This window comes from Dermacentor andersoni, chromosome 7 (assembly GCF_023375885.2).
Source record: "Dermacentor andersoni chromosome 7, qqDerAnde1_hic_scaffold, whole genome shotgun sequence".
Taxonomy (NCBI): domain Eukaryota; kingdom Metazoa; phylum Arthropoda; class Arachnida; order Ixodida; family Ixodidae; genus Dermacentor; species Dermacentor andersoni.
Genome location: NC_092820.1, coordinates 124381868 through 124404031, shown reverse-complemented (window position 1 = coordinate 124404031; position 22164 = coordinate 124381868). Strand labels below are relative to the sequence as shown.

The following is a 22164-nucleotide window of genomic DNA, read 5'->3' as shown; positions in this document are numbered from 1 at the left end:
TTTAAGATCAGCTTCTTTATCGACAACGACACAGTTTCTGGAGAAAAAAATGGACAACTGCAATAATTATTTCCTGTGGCATCGCCTTTGATGCCCTCGACCACGTTCCCATTTGAGACGCGGTCTACAAGTGAAATTTAGCTGCAGATCGAAGCCGTCAATGCAACTTGAATAAGTCCCTCAGCCGGAGAATCACGAACTCAACGAACTGCAGTCCCGCTTGACACGTCAGGAAACGTACAAAATGGTTAATTCAATACTTACAGAATAGACTTAAGTTTCGGAGGAAGATATTGGAATGAGTGTCGATTTGGGTAAGTTTTTCCGCGTTCTTATAACGCGTCTTATCCTTTCCGTTCTCCCCGAATGGAAGAAAGCGAAATTTAAAAAAAGAAAGGACGGAAACGAGATCAAACGGGTCGCGATTTTTTTTTTTTTTTCAGAGCTAGAACCGTCAGTGAAATGCGACAGTCAGATCATATGGCTCTGTGAGACACAAACAAAGACGAGAGAACTGGGTAAGCTACCGCCAGCACAAATACACAGAATGAACACCTAGGAATACTAAAGGTTTCCTTTCATTTGTCTTTCTTACCAATATGTGCATGGATAGGCACGACCTCGGGGCTCTTTTTAAGGCCAATAACTTTTCCTCTACCCCCGGATACTCCCGCTCACAGGCAATATTTCGTCAAACAGAGAGCATTGATGTTCAAAGAATAAATAATAGCTCTGGCGAAATAATGTAAACATTGCCCATAATGTCCAGACACTAGATAGCAAGGACTTGTGCGTCATTTGCATGAGCAACGCGAAATCATTCTTATAGGAAGCACGGAAGTTGGGAAACTGTTGAGCAAGAAGCCTCGGGGCCGCGCGGACAACCGCACAACGCGGAGTAATGGTCTTCTTGAAAGGCCGCTCAATTCTGCCACATTTTTCGAACTTATATTGGAGTTTTCAACGTAATGGAAGCGAATCACGCATAACTTGGAGCGCCTGCCTTCTTCCGCGCAGCCGCTTTTGCATATAGACGTCATTCTAGTTCTGACAACTACTCCACTGTAGCTACGCTTATATCCGGAACCATGGTAAAGAGCGTTTGGCAAAGTCCGACGACACTGTTCAGTCCTACTTCTCCATTTTTTTTTTTTGTACCGTATACAGCTCTTTCGCGCAAGGAAGCAGATCGATGATGTTCGCTTCTTCCTTCTATTTTTGGCTCCTGCCTTTCTCGTTCGTTCGTTCGTTCGTTCGTTCGTTCGTTCGTTCGTTCGTTCGTTCGTTCGTTCGTTCGTTCGTTCGTTCGTTCGTTCGTTCGTTCGTTCGTTCGTTCGTTCGTTCGTTCGTTCGTTCGTTCGTTCGTTCGTTCGTTCGTTCGTTCGTTCGTTCGTTCGTTCGTTCGTTCGTTCGTTCGTTCGTTCGTTCGTTCGTTCGTTCGTTCGTTCGTTCGTTCGTTCGTTCGTTCGTTCGTTCGTTCGTTCGTTCGTTCGTTCGTTCGTTCGTTCGTTCGTTCGTTCGTTCGTTCGTTCGTTCGTTCGTTCGTTCGTTCGTTCGTTCGTTCGTTCGTTCGTTCGTTCGTTCGTTCGTTCGTTCGTTCGTTCGTTCGTTCGTTCGTTCGTTCGTTCGTTCGTTCGTTCGTTCGTTCGTTCGTTCGTTCGTTCGTTCGTTCGTTCGTTCGTTCGTTCGTTCGTTCGTTCGTTCGTTCGTTCGTTCGTTCGTTCGTTCGTTCGTTCGTTCGTTCGTTCGTTCGTTCGTTCGTTCGTTCGTTCGTTCGTTCGTTCGTTCGTTCGTTCGTTCGTTCGTTCGTTCGTTCGTTCGTTCGTTCGTTCGTTCGTTCGTTCGTTCGTTCGTTCGTTCGTTCGTTCGTTCGTTCGTTCGTTCGTTCGTTCGTTCGTTCGTTCGTTCGTTCGTTCGTTCGTTCGTTCGTTCGTTCGTTCGTTCGTTCGTTCGTTCGTTCGTTCGTTCGTTCGTTCGTTCGTTCGTTCGTTCGTTCGTTCGTTCGTTCGTTCGTTCGTTCGTTCGTTCGTTCGTTCGTTCGTTCGTTCGTTCGTTCGTTCGTTCGTTCGTTCGTTCGTTCGTTCGTTCGTTCGTTCGTTCGTTCGTTCGTTCGTTCGTTCGTTCGTTCGTTCGTTCGTTCGTTCGTTCGTTCGTTCGTTCGTTCGTTCGTTCGTTCGTTCGTTCGTTCGTTCGTTCGTTCGTTCGTTCGTTCGTTCGTTCGTTCGTTCGTTCGTTCGTTCGTTCGTTCGTTCGTTCGTTCGTTCGTTCGTTCGTTCGTTCGTTCGTTCGTTCGTTCGTTCGTTCGTTCGTTCGTTCGTTCGTTCGTTCGTTCGTTCGTTCGTTCGTTCGTTCGTTCGTTCGTTCGTTCGTTCGTTCGTTCGTTCGTTCGTTCGTTCGTTCGTTCGTTCGTTCGTTCGTTCGTTCGTTCGTTCGTTCGTTCGTTCGTTCGTTCGTTCGTTCGTTCGTTCGTTCGTTCGTTCGTTCGTTCGTTCGTTCGTTCGTTCGTTCGTTCGTTCGTTCGTTCGTTCGTTCGTTCGTTCGTTCGTTCGTTCGTTCGTTCGTTCGTTCGTTCGTTCGTTCGTTCGTTCGTTCGTTCGTTCGTTCGTTCGTTCGTTCGTTCGTTCGTTCGTTCGTTCGTTCGTTCGTTCGTTCGTTCGTTCGTTCGTTCGTTCGTTCGTTCGTTCGTTCGTTCGTTCGTTCGTTCGTTCGTTCGTTCGTTCGTTCGTTCGTTCGTTCGTTCGTTCGTTCGTTCGTTCGTTCGTTCGTTCGTTCGTTCGTTCGTTCGTTCGTTCGTTCGTTCGTTCGTTCGTTCGTTCGTTCGTTCGTTCGTTCGTTCGTTCGTTCGTTCGTTCGTTCGTTCGTTCGTTCGTTCGTTCGTTCGTTCGTTCGTTCGTTCGTTCGTTCGTTCGTTCGTTCGTTCGTTCGTTCGTTCGTTCGTTCGTTCGTTCGTTCGTTCGTTCGTTCGTTCGTTCGTTCGTTCGTTCGTTCGTTCGTTCGTTCGTTCGTTCGTTCGTTCGTTCGTTCGTTCGTTCGTTCGTTCGTTCGTTCGTTCGTTCGTTCGTTCGTTCGTTCGTTCGTTCGTTCGTTCGTTCGTTCGTTCGTTCGTTCGTTCGTTCGTTCGTTCGTTCGTTCGTTCGTTCGTTCGTTCGTTCGTTCGTTCGTTCGTTCGTTCGTTCGTTCGTTCGTTCGTTCGTTCGTTCGTTCGTTCGTTCGTTCGTTCGTTCGTTCGTTCGTTCGTTCGTTCGTTCGTTCGTTCGTTCGTTCGTTCGTTCGTTCGTTCGTTCGTTCGTTCGTTCGTTCGTTCGTTCGTTCGTTCGTTCGTTCGTTCGTTCGTTCGTTCGTTCGTTCGTTCGTTCGTTCGTTCGTTCGTTCGTTCGTTCGTTCGTTCGTTCGTTCGTTCGTTCGTTCGTTCGTTCGTTCGTTCGTTCGTTCGTTCGTTCGTTCGTTCGTTCGTTCGTTCGTTCGTTCGTTCGTTCGTTCGTTCGTTCGTTCGTTCGTTCGTTCGTTCGTTCGTTCGTTCGTTCGTTCGTTCGTTCGTTCGTTCGTTCGTTCGTTCGTTCGTTCGTTCGTTCGTTCGTTCGTTCGTTCGTTCGTTCGTTCGTTCGTTCGTTCGTTCGTTCGTTCGTTCGTTCGTTCGTTCGTTCGTTCGTTCGTTCGTTCGTTCGTTCGTTCGTTCGTTCGTTCGTTCGTTCGTTCGTTCGTTCGTTCGTTCGTTCGTTCGTTCGTTCGTTCGTTCGTTCGTTCGTTCGTTCGTTCGTTCGTTCGTTCGTTCGTTCGTTCGTTCGTTCGTTCGTTCGTTCGTTCGTTCGTTCGTTCGTTCGTTCGTTCGTTCGTTCGTTCGTTCGTTCGTTCGTTCGTTCGTTCGTTCGTTCGTTCGTTCGTTCGTTCGTTCGTTCGTTCGTTCGTTCGTTGACCGCTTGCTTCCTCGCAGGAACCAAGCGACAAGCAACGATGCTCATGTCAAGTACTGCACAGCAGTGCGAAAGAAAATGCAAGTCATAGCCCTCACCACAGATCGCTACCATCGAGACCACACACAATTTAGAGCGATGATCTTGAATCGCGCAAGCACGCCAAGTTAAACGCATAAGCAGTAAGGCGGGCGTGCAAGGCACCGAATATCCTCTTCACCGTCACTGCGTGGGCCACAGGCAACTCCGCGTCGCTCACTGGCCATGGCGTTCTTATGACGAGCACGAAGTAGCGGGGTCGACTCCCACGCGCGCGCCAGACCGCACTTCGATGGGGGTGGATTATTAAATATGCTCGTGCATTCAGGTTTCAATTCACGTTAGAAACAACACGGCGGGCGTCAAATGGTAATCCGGAACTCCCTACTTCGACTGTGCACATGTTTATCACAGCCCAGGCGCTGGGTCCGGGCGTTAGGCACCGGCTATCGAACGAACCCCACAAAGAATAGAAAAAAGGGAAATTGGTTGTGTTTCTCTGTGTGGGCGCCATGGCCGAAAACAGCAGGGGGCCCTCGTTCGTTCCTACAGTTCCGTTCTAACCACGTTGATCGCCTAACTTTGTCTTAGGTATGCTACGGACTTTCCGAAGCTACAACGCATAAAATGAAGGCAAAAAAATTTTTTTTTTACTACAACGCTGCGTCTCGGGGCTCGTGCCAAAGCAATGGCCAGACATCGAGCAGCACGATTGTCGGTGCGCCCTGCTAGAAGACGCCCAAGGCGCACCGATGACTGTTTCGCGTGACGACACCAGAAAGCGTCAGTTCTAGTATAGGCGCGTGCCCGGTGGGCAATGTATCACGCGATGGGACGTTCAGAATGCGCGTCATTTCTCTTCTGCTGCTCGAGCTGTCATCGGCCTTCTAATACAAGCATAAATCGGCGACCAAAGGAAAACGAATGACATTGTCGTATGTGAACGATCTTGGAGCGCAAGGAGTGGCGTTAATGAACAGTAGGCACGTCAGGTTAAGTACCTTATCTATTAGGCTGGCATACTACTATTAATTACCTTAAGTTACTTCACATACGCAGCACTGGCCACTTTTGGGGCCTCTCAAGAAAAGAAAATATGCCTTTCGGTGAGACCTGCGCCAAGGACGTCGTCGACCCACTGCAAAGCAACAGCCGGATGTTCTATGCACGTCGTCGCTCTTTTCGGTCATGTCAAGGTCGTCTCATTCGCCTTGAACTATCGTCATCGTCATACCGTCGTCGTACAGTCGTCGTGCCGTGGTCGTGCAGTTGTTTTGTCCTCTTCGTCACACTCACGCTAGCGTGACACACAGTTTATTGACTCACGCGGACGGGTCGCGCGGACCATTAACAGAATGCTTCGCGAGGTACGCACCGGATATCTTGTTAGCTTCACAGAATATTGACTCTCACACACTACGTGGAATTTGGAAAAAATTCTGTCTTTTTTTCGTTGCGTTAACAGCCTGCAACACAGCGTTATAGAATATTAGCAACAAACATTGTAGGTATAGAACCCACACCCGCATAGCACCCGTCACGATACTCGACGGAACTCCTGCGCCGTGAATAATGAATTGTATTCAAATCACTCGAATTTAATCTCATGTCGCGTCGACTCGCGGGAGCCAGAGAGGAAGCTGTAATATGGCCAGCTTGATGGGCTCTCCCGCCACCACGCACAAAATGGGCACTTGGGGTTCAGCTTAGCTTTATCCTGCAGGTACTGTCTTTTCAAATAACCCTTGGCAACCTCTGCCACTTCCGAGTAAGAACCCACTGCCCTACACTCTTTGTTTTTGTTTGGTTGTTTTGTCTTCACTTGCCGACCCTATTTGCATATTTGCGCACCTAAACACACGCATTTATTTTTGCCACAAAAGTGTTAGAACGCTCTATAAAGTACAACTAAACTATACACGCAATGGCAACCAACAAAGTATCCGCGCTTGCTTCCTATTAGTACACGACATGGCACGCATCCGTCCATTCCGCCCGTCATTCTCGTATACCACGTACGACTCCCCCCCACCTCTCCCCCCCCCCCCCCCCCTCTTCCTCCCTTCTTCTCGTCAGCCTATTCGGAGAGCCGTCGCAAATAACATGGTGCTCATATGTGGGTCAAGGTCCCCAAGGCAGCGGCAGAACGTCGATGATCGAAGGCGGCCGCGGCTTTCGTTACACGGTTCGGGCTTCACGCCGTGAAACAAACCCACGGGCCGCGGAATCGACAGGCAGCGCCTGCAGCACCGTGGCTTCGCGGTGCATGCCGCAGTATGGGATTCCAATGGTCGTGCAAAGAAGTACAGAAATAGAGATGGAAAGAATAAAAGAAACAAACAAAAACAACGAATAAAGTGATAAAGAGAAAAGCAAGGAAATAAAGAAAGGAAAGACGTAAGGAGGAAAGAAAAACAAAGAAGGAAACAACGCATGTAAAAAAAATCAAGCGTATAATTCAATTGTGCTTCAACAGAAAGCGCATAGAATGAAACAAAAACATTGGCAGTGGTTTAGCTCGGCTATGCCAGGATGTACGTAGCGAAAGCTAAGGCATAGCATGGTTAGCCTTGTTTAATCTACATTGCAAGTCCAGGTTAGTTAGTCTGTTTGTCTAGCTATGTTGCGGCGTTTAGCCAGTCGTTCGGCGCGTTGTTCGTCTGTTTCCTGGGCGATTCGTTTCCCTTTCGTCTCGTTTCGATGTCGATTCCAGGCCTCCTCCAGCTTATCAGAATTGCCGCCGTCCATACTGCCGCCTCAACTGTGGTTGCGGCGCATGCGAGCTCTCCTTTTCAATTCTCCGGCATGTTATCAGGCATGCGACGCAGCTGGCGAAGCGAGCGGAGGCGGGTGCAACGGCGAGGAACGCGGTGTGACGTCATACCAAACGGCGGCGGCGGAAAGGCGCGGCGCTGCGCAGCGGCTGAACACCTGTGGCTCGGTGCTATAGTGGCGCATGCGCAGTAGTGACTAGGGAGCGAGAGAGAGAGAGAGAGAGAGGTCATGTGCCTCCTCGAAGCACCGCCACGGCGAAATCGCAAGTTCGCGGCCAGTAAAGCTTTCCCATTAAAAAAGTTATTTGTATGCGTTCAGCTTTCGTAATGCTTTATCTCTGCCTTTTTTCAATTGATTTGGCAAAATAATGAGGCTGTGACAAATGGAAATGGTACTCGCTACTGGTCGTTACACGAGAAAAGCAGAATTACGAGTGGCGAATCATCGGACTTTGCTCGTGCAAATTCGTTGTTGAGATCCTAAATATTTCTTGTTGAGTTTTCATAGCCTTCGCCGTTACAACCTCAGAAAAAAAACTGTAGGATCACAGCTGGAGACCTCTTAAGATGCCGTAAACGCCTCAACTTTTCAAAAGCGCGAGATGTCAGAATATAGAAAGAAACAGATCTTTAAACAGTGTCATCAACGCTAGAAATACTGATACACAAGATCTCACAAAAGAACCATAAAGACCCATCGACACTGTGAAAACACAATGAAATACAACGAACAATGCCATTTTCGGAAAAGCGGAACGTTACATTCACTTTCTCTTTTAATATACGTTCTCCCTCTACAGAGCGCCTTGTGTGCTGTTGCTCGAGTCTTAAGCATGATTTTTATAGTGAAACAAAGTCATATGTGCACACGTCATAATTATGGTACATTATTGATAAACACTAGCTCAATATGTACTAGCACATGGTTTTTTATAAATCTGCTTGCATTTTATTGGCAGCAGATACCTCGTTACGAACGGAGTAAAACGAAGACAGAAGTACCATTTCGAATTTCGTACCTGACAACCCTCCCGGTGACGTTTGCGTGACATCACCGGTTTCGTGATATATTCGCCGTTGCGGACTCCTTTTACAACCTAAGCGATGCTAGCTTGAGCATCTGTTTACACTCAGTGTAATTGTGAACCATATTTACTCCGCGTAGTAGTAGCCGTTTCTTCTCTGTCCTTTCACCTTTATATTCTCCCTTTCCCCTACCCCCTCGTAGCGTAGCCAATCGGAAGCTTGAAAATCTGGTTTACCTCTTGGCCATTTAGCTCCTTGTTTTTTTTTCTCTTTTCTGTGAAGATTTTTCAATTCTTCACTCGAGGAATCTTTAAGCCGAAAGCTGCATGTGCGAATTTAGCGTTTGTTTTCATGTTTGCGACAGAGGCCTATGACAACTCTTTCTGTCTATAATTGCATATAATTTCACGTTTGTGTTTTGAAACTGAAAGTAGCACTATCGCATTCAGCAAGGCTTAAGCGTGGAATTACTCTGATGTCGCAGAGCCAAAGGTTCGTCGTTGCCGGTGGAAAATGGCATCAGAAAGGTCGAGAGGTCGCACGTCAGTCTCTCTCTCTCTGTCTCAAACACACACACATGCATGCACATACATACATACATACATACATACATACATACATACATACATACATACATACATACATACATACATACATACATACATACATACATACATACATACATACATACATACATACATACATACATACATACATACATACATACATACATACATACATACACGCACACACAAATTGAGAGAGAGAGAGAGAGAATACTTCCGCAACCTACGACCGAGTCAAAGAATTGTGCCTGGCAATCTAAAGCTGGCGTGGTCGCCGTAACTCGGTGTCCACGTTGAGGCGTGATTTGTTCTCGAACTTGCGCTAGCCGATTGAGCAAGTGCTGCATCTCGTCGCAAACGAATGGCTACAGCAAGACGTGTACGCGAACGGCGGCTAACGTCCACCTCCGAGAACGCCTTCCCCTAGACCCCACTTTGTTATTGATTTTTTTTGTGTGTGTTTACTAAAGCGCGCGTCGAATTCCACATTCGGAGCTCGTCGCATCGCTAACCAAGCGAGCCGCCCGAAAGTGTGACAAATAATTGTGCTTGTGTTTTATTAATTATTTTATTCATCTTTAATTATTGTGTTTTTTATTACTACTGCCGAGGCTTACATTTAACTTTGACGCAGCTTCTCATCGGTGATTCATTTTTTTCTTTGGTTTGATAACGAAGTCGCTGCTTCAATTCCACTTCTGCCGCAGCCCGTTCCAGAGTGTGCTAGTGTATCAGTGAAGAAACAGATAAAATAAACTTCACACGTCGTGCCTACATTCCGCAGTGGGCACGTCCGGCGACGCGAAACAATCATTTTCGCCGGTTCACTGCCTCGCAGGCAACTACGGCTAATGGCGCCGGTACAGAAACGTGAAAGAAAGGGGAACGTCATCAGGTCACTCACCCCGGGTGCACAGCTCATCTCCAGGTCGACCTCCACGCCATCGTCCGTGCACCAACCTGGATTGCAAAGAAAAAAAAAGAGATCAGTGATTAGAGTGTCGCGAAAAGTAAGCAGTGGCGTTTATATATATATATATATATATATATATATATATATATATATATATATATATATATAGATATATATAGATATATACGCACACTGATGGCACAGTAAAGCTTAATGTTTCGTTTATGCTGATGGCATAATGGAGCCATTGTCGGAAAAGAAAGCTTAAAATTCATTATGCCAACAGTTTCAAAAGTGTGTCGTTCAAAAGTTTCTTCAGTGCTGTTTAAATGTTTGTACAACTGAACCTTTCAAACTGCCCTGATGAAGACAGTTCCACTTTCGAAACTGTGGGCATAAGAACGTTTTTTTAAGTTTCCGTTCACGTCAATGCCTGCATTGCGCCGTCATTCCTTCAAATAATTTTTTTCTTTTTTTTTTCCGGCGTCATATCTGCAGCCCGTATTCGCTAAACACTCGGTGTTCTGGTGTACTACGTAGAAACATGCGCCGGCCGGTCGGAAGAGCGCACACGACGAAATGTTACGAAAAAAAAAAATAAGAAAGAAATATCCTTCGTGGATTGGGCCCCGCGTTTTCGGTTCTGTTAACGGAAACAGTATAGGTCTTGCGTAAGCGCTCGCCCGTCGACGTTAATAAAAGTGGTGGAGATGTCTGCAGAGGCATGACGGAGAAGACTGCAGGCGACAGTGTCATTTCCGAACGTCCTTCAAGCTTGACATTATAGGCAGTGTTTGGGACAGTAAAGCGAGTAGAAGGCGACATGTCAGGCTTTTTCGTTTTGTTTTGTTTTTACTCGTACATGTAATAAGCGGCGCCTTTGTGCCATCACAGACTAACCAAAACCGAACGAAATAAGCATAGCTGCGACGGCGGCGCGTTCATATTTCTGAGGCTGTCGTCTCCACTTGATATACCACTCTGCGTCGTTCCATTGAAATGTGCCTTTGAACGTTGCTTTTTATGGCGTCTTCTGGGCACGCTTGAACGTAATTACGGCTGTCTGCGCATCTCAGTGCTAAATTTCTCGCTTGCTCGACCGACGTTCAAGCACAGTACAGGACACGGACAAGTCCACTTGCTCGCACGTATGCATTTTTGCGCCCGAAACTTCTGTGCTATACAGGATGTCCCAGCTGTCGTGCACCGAAATTTAAAGATATGCAAATGCCACGCAGCTGGACAGAACCAAGCCATTGTTGTTTGGCGCCGCTTGGAGATATACAGATTCTTTTTTGTGTTGCATTAGGCCTAACTACATAAGTTGTTTTAATTAAGTCATCAACTTGTCAAATATATTTAGGTTAAAAGTGTCAATGAGAAAATTGTAGGGCCACATGGAAAATTCGCGATACAGCTTTCTGTTGCTCAATACCTGCTAAATAAAAGTGTTTTTCCGAGCGTGAAAGAAGCCCGCGAGTACACAAGCAAAGTGGCGCGAGCTGTCAGTCTCGAGGTAATCTCGCAATTATTGAATAAGACTAATTATGTAATTAGACGGAATGCACAAAAACAATCTGAGTACCTCCAAGCAACGGCAAAACGAAATTACTTTGGTTTTATGCAGCGACGTGGCATTCGCATAATATTTAAATCTTGGCGCATGACATAGTTGGGACACCTTGTATATTACAAAACCAGGAAGATAGAACGCTCTTCAACCAACTTTCACTATTAATTAAATTTTATGGTTTTACCGTGCCACAGCCCAATTTGATTATGAGGAACGCCGTGTTGGGGAATCCGGACTAATTTTTGGTCACCTGGGGGTTCTTTAACGTGCACCCAATGCGCGGTACACACGAGCGCTTTTTATTTTCATTCCGTGACCAGCGAAATGCGGTCATCGCGGTTAGGATCGAACCCGGGACCTCGAACTTAGCTGCGCAACCCCATAGCCAGTGGGCTGCGGCGACGGGTGTCAACCACCTTTGTGACTTGACTTTTCGAGCGTGTAAAGTACACAGTTTGGTTAACGCTGTAATGCCCGAACAGAGTTTCCCCATCAATAAATGTTAAAACGACTTATGGACCTATATCTCTGGATAAGCGGAAGATAGCTTCAAAGAAAAATGAAAACAGTTCAGTAATTTTCGAGCTATAACACAGTAGTTGTAGCAATTACTAATTAGTAACCGATTCGTCAAACTATCCACAACTGAGAACTCGCCCCGGAGTATTAGCAAGGCTACTATAATAAGGCCTTGCGTCATGTTTACCGTGCTTAAGCGAGAATTCTGAGATATGAAAACAACGTAGGACATAACGATACTTTGGGCGATGGAGGGTTAAAAGGGGCATCATACGGAACCGCAATAAAGCTTTCGAGATTGAAAGCCATTTGTATTGTCCCAAGGATAAAAAAACAAGCGTGCTGTCCATCCGTGCCTGCCTTCTTGACAGTGTGTCTCTCGCGCAAGCCCCGGCATCAACCAGCATCAACTCGGCCTATGTACTTTCAGTTCTTCCGCTACGTACAACACCGTCGATGTGAAAGAGCGCTCAATCCACGTCGTCAGCAGCCTGTGTTGCGGCGCATCATTGCGAAAGTACGAGAGCGCTGCAGCCGCGACACAACAAACTGTCACGCGATAACATCGGCCAGTGATTCAAGCGCTGACACATCCGTAAGCCTACCGGGCAGAGCTGAAGCGACGCTGGCGTTTAGGGGTAGGTATCTCGGCCGCAGAGACCACGCGACGCTGCTCTTCGCGGGGAGACCCACTAGACTTCGGCGCGAAGGCGAAACCGCGTCGGTAGTGGTACGCAGTGCACTGGAAACCATGGTGCAGACCATGGTGTTGCTTGGATAGCGATGACGATGAGAGTTGTAGAGGTGCGCACCGAAATCAGCCTTGTGCGTATCAGACACACACAAAAACAAAAGTTGTTGGCGGTTAGCTGAAATTATAGCGATAGATCAGTGTGCTACGCTTTCATACTACGTGCATTGATTTGTAAGCCAGCCGAATTCGTTCGACAGAATTGGACCGATGCATTGCCTCGCGGAGGGCCACATTGAACATTTTCGAGTTTCTTCTCAGATGACGAAGAAAAGAACAATGACGTAGCTGAGAAAGAAGAAGGTAACGAAGGTTGGTCAGTAATTGGTTAGTCTGATTTAATTTTTTGTAGAACTTTAACTTTACCCTGATGCATACATCAGATCAGGTTTTTTCATCCCCTCCTCCAGTTTACCGCCGGCTTCTTGACCAATACCCTGTAGTGGGTGCGCACCATCGTATAGGGAGCAAGTAAGCAAGCTGGGTGCACATTGTAATCAATCCAGTGTGGCCAATCTTCTTCGTGTGTACGAGCCATGTTTGAAACAACAACAACGACGACGACGACGACGACGACAACAACAGCAACAACAAGAGGTGACCATTGTAGAAAAAAAAAGATTGCCATTGTACGGCGTTGGGTTAGCGGGAGCATAGCCGTCAATGTTTGTGGCTTGAAACGTAAGAAGCTCGCGACTAATTTTATTTCGTGAAAACACGCGAATGTCCTGGATGCGCCGATCAAAAGCGAGCAACACAAATAATATATATATACGCAACCCAACATCCTATAACAAAACCTCACGAAGAAATTAAAACTAAATCATAACGTTGGCGCCACAAAGATCGGCAAAAACAAATTAGGTCCACCGCAGTTGCTGAGCGAGGCGATCTATTTCAGGCGAAGCCTTCTTGAAGTTGTTCACTAAATGCTATGAAACTGAATGGCACCTGGAAAAGTGTCTCTATCCTTTTACTATAAACAGGTAATCTTGTGCAATGTTTGTTTATGCATCGCACAGGTAACAACTTCAATACCAAGCGATATTTATATGTGTTTATGCGATGCGACTTTACGCACATTTCAATCGTCTCAAAGCGCTATTTGGCACAAGGGAATGTGACATCGATATTATAAAGGCCAGTTTCCCACATGCAGCCGTGTTATTTACCAACTGAAGCAAGTGAAACGGGAGATATGCTTATTACACCATTATAACATTTTAAACAGTTATTACATAAACCAAATCCAACAAGCTAACATTTCTCGCCTATAAGATTTTGTTCTTCCCGAATTTGCACCATATATTTTTGGTCTGTCTTGTATTGCTTCACTGTATAGCATGTTCAAAAATAGTAACTACCTGTTTTGATCTTTTTCTGTTCATTGATGACATCATTACTCTGTTGCTGCCGGTGCAATAAACAAGACCAAGGATTCCTTGAAACCATTCAGTAACGGAATTTCTCGTTGGCTCCTTTCACAATGTGTAATTGCTGTTAAAAACAAATAAAATGAATGAATGCAAAACTATCTCTAGCCTCAACAGCATTAAACTTCATGTCCGAAAGGGAGTGTAGCACTCGCCGGCTAGAGAGACCACACGACTGCGTGGCTTCTTGAAACAAAGAACGCCTTATAGCAGTCCCGTGCGTCGAAAAACGTTACGCCTTAAAAAGAAAAAAATTGAACCTCCGGTATGGTTCGTCCGATCCTCCTCGCCCATTGCTACTACGTCATCCGACTGCCCTCACTTCTTTCACAGAGCTGTCATCCTCCCCGTAGGCGTGTCCTCCCCTCTATCCGCGCCTGCGTCCCTCTTGTGTCGGCGCTGCTTGGTGCGGCCACGTTTCTTTGTCAGCCGTTAGGCCTCGCCGAGAGCCGCGTCTGCTACCCTACATCAACAAAGAAAATGGGATGTAGAGGCCAAGCAATCGCTGCTCCTCTAGACACTACACTCGCAAGCAGCAGACGTCGATTTATTGTTTATCTTTCGGCGTCCGCCCGGCCGCGACAGCCATCTCGTGCCTCTTCCTCGCTGTTTTCCTTTCTGTTTGGTTCCTCGCGCACATTTCTGTCCCTTATGTGCGCTTCCTTCTTTCGCCTCGGCAAACCTCTCTCAAGCACTCGAGTGTCTCCTAAAAACGAGTGTCTGAGGCCTCTGTACTTCAATTCTGTGTGGTGCGTGCTTCGGAGCATCGTGTGTGTCGGTTACGTCCGCTGAGCGCATCCCCTTCCATTTCTCGTCGTTTCCACCCAGAGGAGTGAGCAAGGCGTGTAGCTAGGAAAACCTCTCCAAATTTCATTAAAGATGGATTACAGAGAGCGAGAGAGAGAGAGAGAGAGAGAGAAAATAGCATTGAGAGAACTGTTCACAAAGAAGTTCTTACGCAAAACACTTTCGTAATAACAAACGCCAGACAATGGCTCTTTCGGCTCGCACATTCGTATACCGACGATGGCCAGACAGCGACAAACATCTCTGACGAACGAAAAGCTTTGCGAATCCTGGCCCCGGATAACACGTGCTCGAACAAGCGGGCAGATCGCACTGTCAGCGGCTTCGCGAGAAACTAACGAATGCGAAGACGCGTTGCACAGTTTCAACAAGACGCACGCGAAGAAAAACGCCGTCACAAACATAAAACGGCGAGCAACATCTTCCATGCGCGATCTCGCTTTCGTTTTTCTTCTTTTTCGCCTATGTCCCAGTAGAACTGCGTAGCGCGTCTTCGCATCCGTGAGCGAGAAGCAGCCAGCCTGAGCGCAACCGTATGTCAAACAATTAGCATCGCTTCGGAAGACAGGCCAGTGAACCAAGCGGGCCTGGTCGTCGTTCCATTAACTCATAAAGGGTAGCAGTTTCAATTGTGTACAAGCACGACTCCTCGGTTTATTAGCTCTTGTCATCTCTTTACGGTAAGCTATTAAACGCGGTCGGAGCGAGTCGGAAACGCGAATCACTGCGGTCGGAAAGCTGCAACCCTTCTGGTCGGTAATGAAGTTGCGCTCACTCGCAAACCAAGCGGAACTAAAGGGGAACAAACAAACGAAAAAAATAACAAGAACAATACAGTAACACTAACTACCAAGCAAAAAATACGAAGCGCCCACCCTAACGCTATAGGGTAACTGAATAAAACATGACTGAAAAGGAGGAAACAGCCCGTGAATAAAATATGTTGCACAACAGGGACGCTAGACATCTAAACAAAAACGGATGCGAAGAAAAAAACTACGGAAGTGCGTGTGCAGAATTGAGTGAAAGCGCTAAGACGTAAATGAAAAAGCTCGTTGCTAATTGATTAACACGAGCGAGGGGTGTCCGGGAGGGCAGCTAAATAATGCCGCTGGGTGTTTCTGCACTTCTTCCTCGTTCTTTTTTTTTTTTTTTTGCTTTTCTTCGCTGCCAGCTGTACTGTTTGTTTCTTGACCGGTTTTGAGTCTAGCAATGTTTATCGCGAGGCGTTGAGAAATCGCGGACGCCTTTCGTTGCGAGAGTCACATTCACGCACTGACGTTATATGGCACAGCAACCACGCCGGGATCACATTAGATGATTAGTTAACGGTGGAAGCAGCCGTGTGTTCTGCGCACCGTGGACAGGCGCGCGCAACCGCGAAAGAAGTTCGGCTTAGAAGCATGGGCTCCGAAATCGGGTGGCGCGAACTCGGAGGCCACCTTAGAAAGTGCGTTATCTCCGAAGGTGGTCATCTGCAGAGGTCGTGGATAAACGAGATGGCGAGGTGTGTCGAAATTAACGCTGTCGAGGACGGCGGGAAGGGAAAGCTTTACTTAGAAGCTAAGCTATCCTTGCGAACCATACACCGTACTTTGCTGACCGTGGCCATTGCTCGGGTGCTGCGCTGGTGTCTCGGCGACTAGTTTACAGGCAGGACTGCACACACGTGACACATCGACTTATGCAGATAGGCACGTCTGTACTACCACCTGCAGATGTGCCCAGTGCTTGGGTCTGCTCTCCTTGCGAAATTACGCAACGAAACATACAAAATGTACCTAAGCACACACGCTGCAAGAAGTGTAGGAATTTTGGTGCATCGTTCCTTTATTGAAGCGATGCTTTTTCGCGCCTTCATTGCTGGGCTTTGGCGCGACTGTTAGGTTGGCTTCTCGCCGTATAAAGTTGGCCGGTCCTTCGGATAGTAAAGCGGGCGGTTCCCGAAAGATGGCGCGATGAACAGTGGGCGCGCCGATCTCTGAGGAAGCGTAATCTGCTTGTTGCGTGGATCACGTGGGTCGTACGTTGAAGGTTGAGGACCGCGTCCCGCTGACCTGCCGGGCAGCTAGGCGTGCATTTGCCGAGCTGTAAAGAAAAAAACGCGTTTCGGCAGATGCACAGTTTTACGGAATTTAAGCACTCGCTTAACGAAAGCTTCGATTCACGTACGCGCGTCTTCCGAAAGATGAGCGTTGGATCCGCATAACCTTTGGTCCGATTTTTCAGGCCCGACGTTCCGAGCCTCGCTGACCAAGCTTCTTCAAACTCGAGTCGACAAAGTTGCAGTTGCTTCAGTCAGTCACTAGGGGGTCTTTCGAGGGTGGGCTGAGGTGGAATTTTCCCTGGGAGGAGCCCCGGTGACGGGGCCGCAGTCCCTGAATGTGCGTGCCGTGACCGGGTATTCCGCGGCCACAGCCTATGCGCATTCTGCCGGGGAGTCACCGACAAGGCATCGTGTGATATGGAGTCGAGCCGGTGTTGGTAATATGCTTGTTTGCGCTAGTCCAAATAAGCAACCCTGCGTCTTCGGGTTAACTATGCACTGATCAAATGAACTCGCTGCCTTCGCGTTAATTTGGAACTGATTTGGTTAAAGATCCTTGTGTCCCGTTTGTAAGTAAAGAAGAGGAATAGGATCGGTTGTACGATTACCTTGTTTAGGCCAAGGATGTTAATTAGGCACCCGGCGTAGCACAGCGCGGGCGAGCTGGTTAGGTCTTTCGTTTAGTGAGGCTCCCTCACACTGAGGTAATTCCAGACGATGTCTCTTGGTATCGGGAGCTGTTCGGTAGCACTCGTGCATAGTTTGTTGGGGATTCGCCGTCCTTGCAGAATCTCGCACGTGCGCCTGGAGTCCGTAAATATGACTGCTCGGGCGGCTTCTTACAGGCGTGTCTTCAATGGCTCTAATGAACACTGTGAGGTTGGCCCAGCGGGTTTTCATTGGCAACATGCGTACTCTGCGTGGAGGCCGGTAGGGATACGCAGGATAAGTGTATAAAGCAAAATAGATAAATACGCGATATATACGTGGAATAAGTGAGTACCTGGACGTTTGTATAAGTGCAAGATATGGGGACACAGCGTGGAGTCGTTGTCGTAGGTTGGATGGGGCCTACATCCGTATTTGAAGACAATACGCGAGATTGGCAGAAACACTAAAACGTAGTATGCACGTCAAAGGCAAAACGTAAAAATCGACAGAACACACCGTTCAATGACTAGCATACACATTAACTGATTGTGCTCTTATATACATACCGCTTGGATCAAATAGATCAATGACCAAGGCACTATGGTCAAGATAAAGTAAAGAAATAAACAGTCTGAAGGACAGCAAGGCAAGGAAGTATTGTAGAAGAAATAAATTCGCCATAGGTAAGCACACACGTGTTATTATTTTGAAACCAAGTAAGAAAAGAAATAGGCCAACAAACAAAGTATACATGAGGAAAGCAAGCCTAAGAAATATAAACTACAAAGAAACGTACAGTCTGAACGTTTAGGGTAATGTAATGAAGTAGGCGTAGATACAGCAATAGATAAGAGTGAAAAAATGATAGAACACCAACCTCAATAACAATCAAGTAACAGAACTACGTATATATATACATAGACGCGGACAGGAAAAGAGACCTAAGGACCCGAGTAACACTAGAAAAAAAAGCCAATTTTTCGTCTTGTAAAGCCGAATTCTTTTTCTTTTCTTCTCTTGTGTAGTACAGCTACGACCAAGTTGGGTGTACATACATTGGCCGTATTTCTAGCGCAACTAGGAATCGGTTGCAGTGAAAGGTAACTACGAAATTCAGTGCACGCACTTCGGTAACAAAGGCAAAACTCCAAGCAGCTCATGATCCCGAGACACAATATCATTGCCTTGTGTGCAGGGCGAAAACATTAGAGGCGAGTATGCCTCGGGACATGGTTTAGGCACTACGTTAGGCCTTACGTTAGGCGTTACTTTAGGCGTTACTTTAGGCGTTACTTTAGGCGTTACTTTAGGCGTTACGTTAAGATACGTGACCCTGTACGTTCTCCTGATGCGGAAATATTGGCCACGTTGAGGGAGGCATTTTCCATTGATTATACAATTCTTCCCGAGATTAAGGAGAGGCGTCAGTACCCTCCTACCGACGTTAATGGATGCGCGCATTCCCGGCAGGCTATACTGCCACATATTCGAAGCGATATATTCAAGCAGATACACTAGTGAGCCGGAAATGATGCTAGCATACTTTGCAGAGTCGCTGTTTCGTAAAATGAATTGCAGTGAAGCCCGAATCAAGAAGTTCCTCGGCGCAAGGGCGATAGGAATAGCTCATTACTAATAGCATATTATTGTGGTCGTTCTAGAGTGCTCTGACAGCGCTAGAAAGGTAACCTAAAATAGTAACTAAGAGCTACAGCTAGCACAAGCGGCCTCCTCTGATGAAAATTAGGTCAAACTATAACTGTGTAATTAGACACGGTTATACATGCACGGACAGTACAGCTTTAAAATTGTCTTTTTCGTAACCTTTGTATATAGCAATTCCAGAGCGCTCTCAAAAGATCATCCGAATGTGTCATAAATAACGTAGACAGCAGAAACGCACTATAATATAAATTTCACAATTTGGGGCTTATCTTGTCCCCCTACAACTATGTCCTTTCTTCTTCATACAGTCATCTCCTTTCATCAATACTGCGCTCCCAGTATTTTCGTGTTCCAAACGTCGTGCACTCTTCGTCGTAAAGTAGCGTTTCTTACAGGAATGTAGGTAGTGCAGAGTGCTCAAGAAAGAAAAAAAAACACACGATAGATGATGGTTAGTGTTTGCGGAGAATAACGGCTACAGGACGTGTAAGAATGTGTTCAGAGTTGAGCGCCTATCCCTACACTACAGTGTCCACAGGCAGAAATTTATACAGCAATACTACACCTCGTTACCTGCTATAAGAAAGGTGAATGCTCGTGGGTGCGCTGCTTTCTACCCACCTTTCATTTACCAGTATAATATATATATATATATATATATATATATATATATATATATATATATATATATATATATATAAGGGAGCGAATGCGGAGGCACGCGTACATGCTTCTTCACCAGCCTTGCTACACAGGAGTCCTCATAAGTCTCGAAAACGTCCTCGCCCGGGATTCGCTGCTGTGGTTGGGAGGTAACAGACGAATGAATATCGTCCATCTTTAATGTCCCCTCCCTACTTTCGCTTCTAGCGGGCACTGCGTCTTCTTCACTGTGCGACAATTAGTTGCATCGCAAGCAGAACTGCGTAACATGCCTTCTGCATGTTACATGCCGTCCGCCTAACGTAAGCACAGCGGTGCCAGCCAAGGAGCACCCGGGGGCCACGAGCATTATCTCCCAAGCCCGAGAGAGAGTAAGACATCTTTATTAATAATATTTGAATGGCGACAGCAGTGTGGGAGGAACCCTCCGTCCAGGGTCCCTAAGATGATTCCGGCGATGTTTCGAGCCCGTTGTACGTCTCCGCGGAACGCAGATGTTCTTAGGCCAGAAGGAGTGCTCAGGGTGTATACGCGCAGTGCATGACGAATGAACCGCGCAACGTCTACGACGACGGGAGACTGAGTTGCAAGCCCTGAGGCAAGTGCCGAAACCATTCGTACCCCTTTTTCCCCCGCGGCTGTGTTAGTGTGTTTTGAACATTTTCTTCACCTACATTTACTTATTCTTTACTTGCTACTGCAGGAAACCATTGCTCTTCTCTTTCCCGTGACGCTGTTATCGTGCCTCCCGCAGACACGCTTCTATTCGTTTTTCTTCTTCTTTCCTTTGCTGGTTTCCACGGCAACCGGTTAGCCGTGACCGCCGTACGCAATGCACCTGCGTTTTCTCGATTGTTTGGCAGTCTACGTCGCACACGCCACAAGGGGGTTTATAGGAAGGAGCGAACAGTATAGAAAGGGCGCCCCCTAGCGACTGGTCGGACGTGTGTCGGAAGCCAAGCAAAGAAGTCTTAAGTTATTCAATTTGCGGCGCTAACAGTGTTATGATATATATATATATATACAGACACACTTTGAGTCTACTGCGGAGAGACCTACGCTGTCGTTGGCTTCGGTGTGGGCGACAAGCTGCCGGAAAGCGCCGAGGAAGGAAATTGGCAGTTCCAGGGCCCTCGAGAGCGTCGAACTACAAAGGTTGAAAACATGGCACGGTCCTTTCTTCTCTTCCTTTCTTGTCACTTCAACGTATTGTGAAATCAAAGCAGCACCCCCGAACCGGTACGCAGGCCTTACCTGAAGCGCACTTCTTTTCGAAGGCGAATACAAGTTTGCTGGTGCGCGCACATTGAGGAATCCATTGCGAGCATAGTTTGCCTTTCGCTAGCACTCATTTAACGCCCGAAAACAGCGCGCGGAGCTAGGTGATAAACGCTGGACCAACCAGTGTAATGTTCATCGGTGGTCCTATCTTTGTCAATGGTCGCCTGGTTATTCTTTGAGTGTTAGCGTTAACTGGTTAAGCACCGCTCAAAACAAACACGTGAAAGATGACGAGGTTAACTATACCACTTATTAGGCACACCGCTCGATGAAAAGGCACAGCGGCTTTTCCATTGGGCGACCGCGGTACGTGAACGTGTCTTTTAATCATTTCAGGGCGCGAGCTACCAGGAACGAAGAAGAACGTAATGCTGGCATATGCCCCCTGAAGCTACACTAATTAAAGCCAGTGTCGTGGTGAGCCGACTGTAAGTTGCCAAATGCCTTCATCTCCTGATATCCAGAATCGATTCCAAGAAGATCGCCGAGATAACGCGAAAGCTTCGATACCAATGTGAAATGAAGGGTAGCGAAGTTCTACACAACTATTCAGTTCCAGTGAAAGAGATAGACGGGCCAGAAATGGCCACCTATTTTTTCTGAATCGGCTGGTTTGTGGGTCACCATGTCGAACCACGACGTAATCAGATTACATTCTGATAATAGAGTCAACAAGAAACTATATTCAGCTATATCGGTAGTACAGGTGTCAAAACTAGCCGTAAACCGCTCCTGACGTAAAATTATGCCTAAGAACAGTAAATCAAGGTTTACGCATGTTCCATAAAAGACGCCCAACTTGAATTTCAATAAATTAAGGGCAGTTTATTATTTGACGTCAGTGGGTTTGAATAACGAATGCTACAATGAATTCCAAAGCTAACTTAGCCACCACGACAAGACGAGGATAAGCAAACGGAGACAGCAGGGAATGCGCTGTTCATGTTGCAAATTATAAGTAGAACAATGGGGTCATATACGAGCCTACTGGAGCATCCCAGTTTTTTAAAACTGTAGAGGGGAATCAGCATTAAAAAGGCGGACAAGCAAGGAGAGGGAGGACATACGAATGCGCTTGACTTGTCCCAGCTCTTCCGGTGCGAGTGTCTTCTTGAATTGATGACGTCCCACGGGTTTTGCTTACCTGGGATGTCGGCATCTTGTAACCACTTCCAGAAACGAAACGGCCCTTTCGCGCCTTCAGAGCGTCGTAGCGAGTCACAAAATGCAGCGAAACGTAGGTCTCAATGAGCCAAAAAGCCATGATTCGTTACAAAGTAGGTAGAGCTAACGGCATGGGCGCAGTTAACGTCAAGACAGTCGGAAGTTAAGTACACTGCAAAGATTGCACAAGCTTCGGGATCGGCCCAACAGGCCTCTTTGCCATAACACGAAGGGGTCCATCAAGATGGTGACGCTAAAGAAGAGATGGTCGGCGCAGTTGCGTGTGAAATAGGACACGAATAAGAAACGAAATCAGTGAATAATGAATGTCAAGAAGGGACAGAATGGAGACATTCAGCCAACATTTAACTATCGTTTCAT

At 47.0% G+C, this 22164-nt stretch overlaps 1 protein-coding gene across 5 annotated transcripts in view; it reads right to left on the bottom strand.

Moving 5' to 3' along the window:
• Window positions 1–22164, bottom strand: part of Calx (sodium/calcium exchanger 3) — a 327704-nt gene that overhangs the window by 143452 nt on the left and 162088 nt on the right. For all 5 annotated transcript variants that reach the window (XM_050181076.3, XM_050181077.3, XM_055072463.2 and 2 more), the window contains one exon: window positions 9221–9276. The gene's annotated coding sequence lies outside the window, so the exon portion shown is untranslated. The remainder of the gene's footprint in view (window positions 1–9220; window positions 9277–22164) is intronic.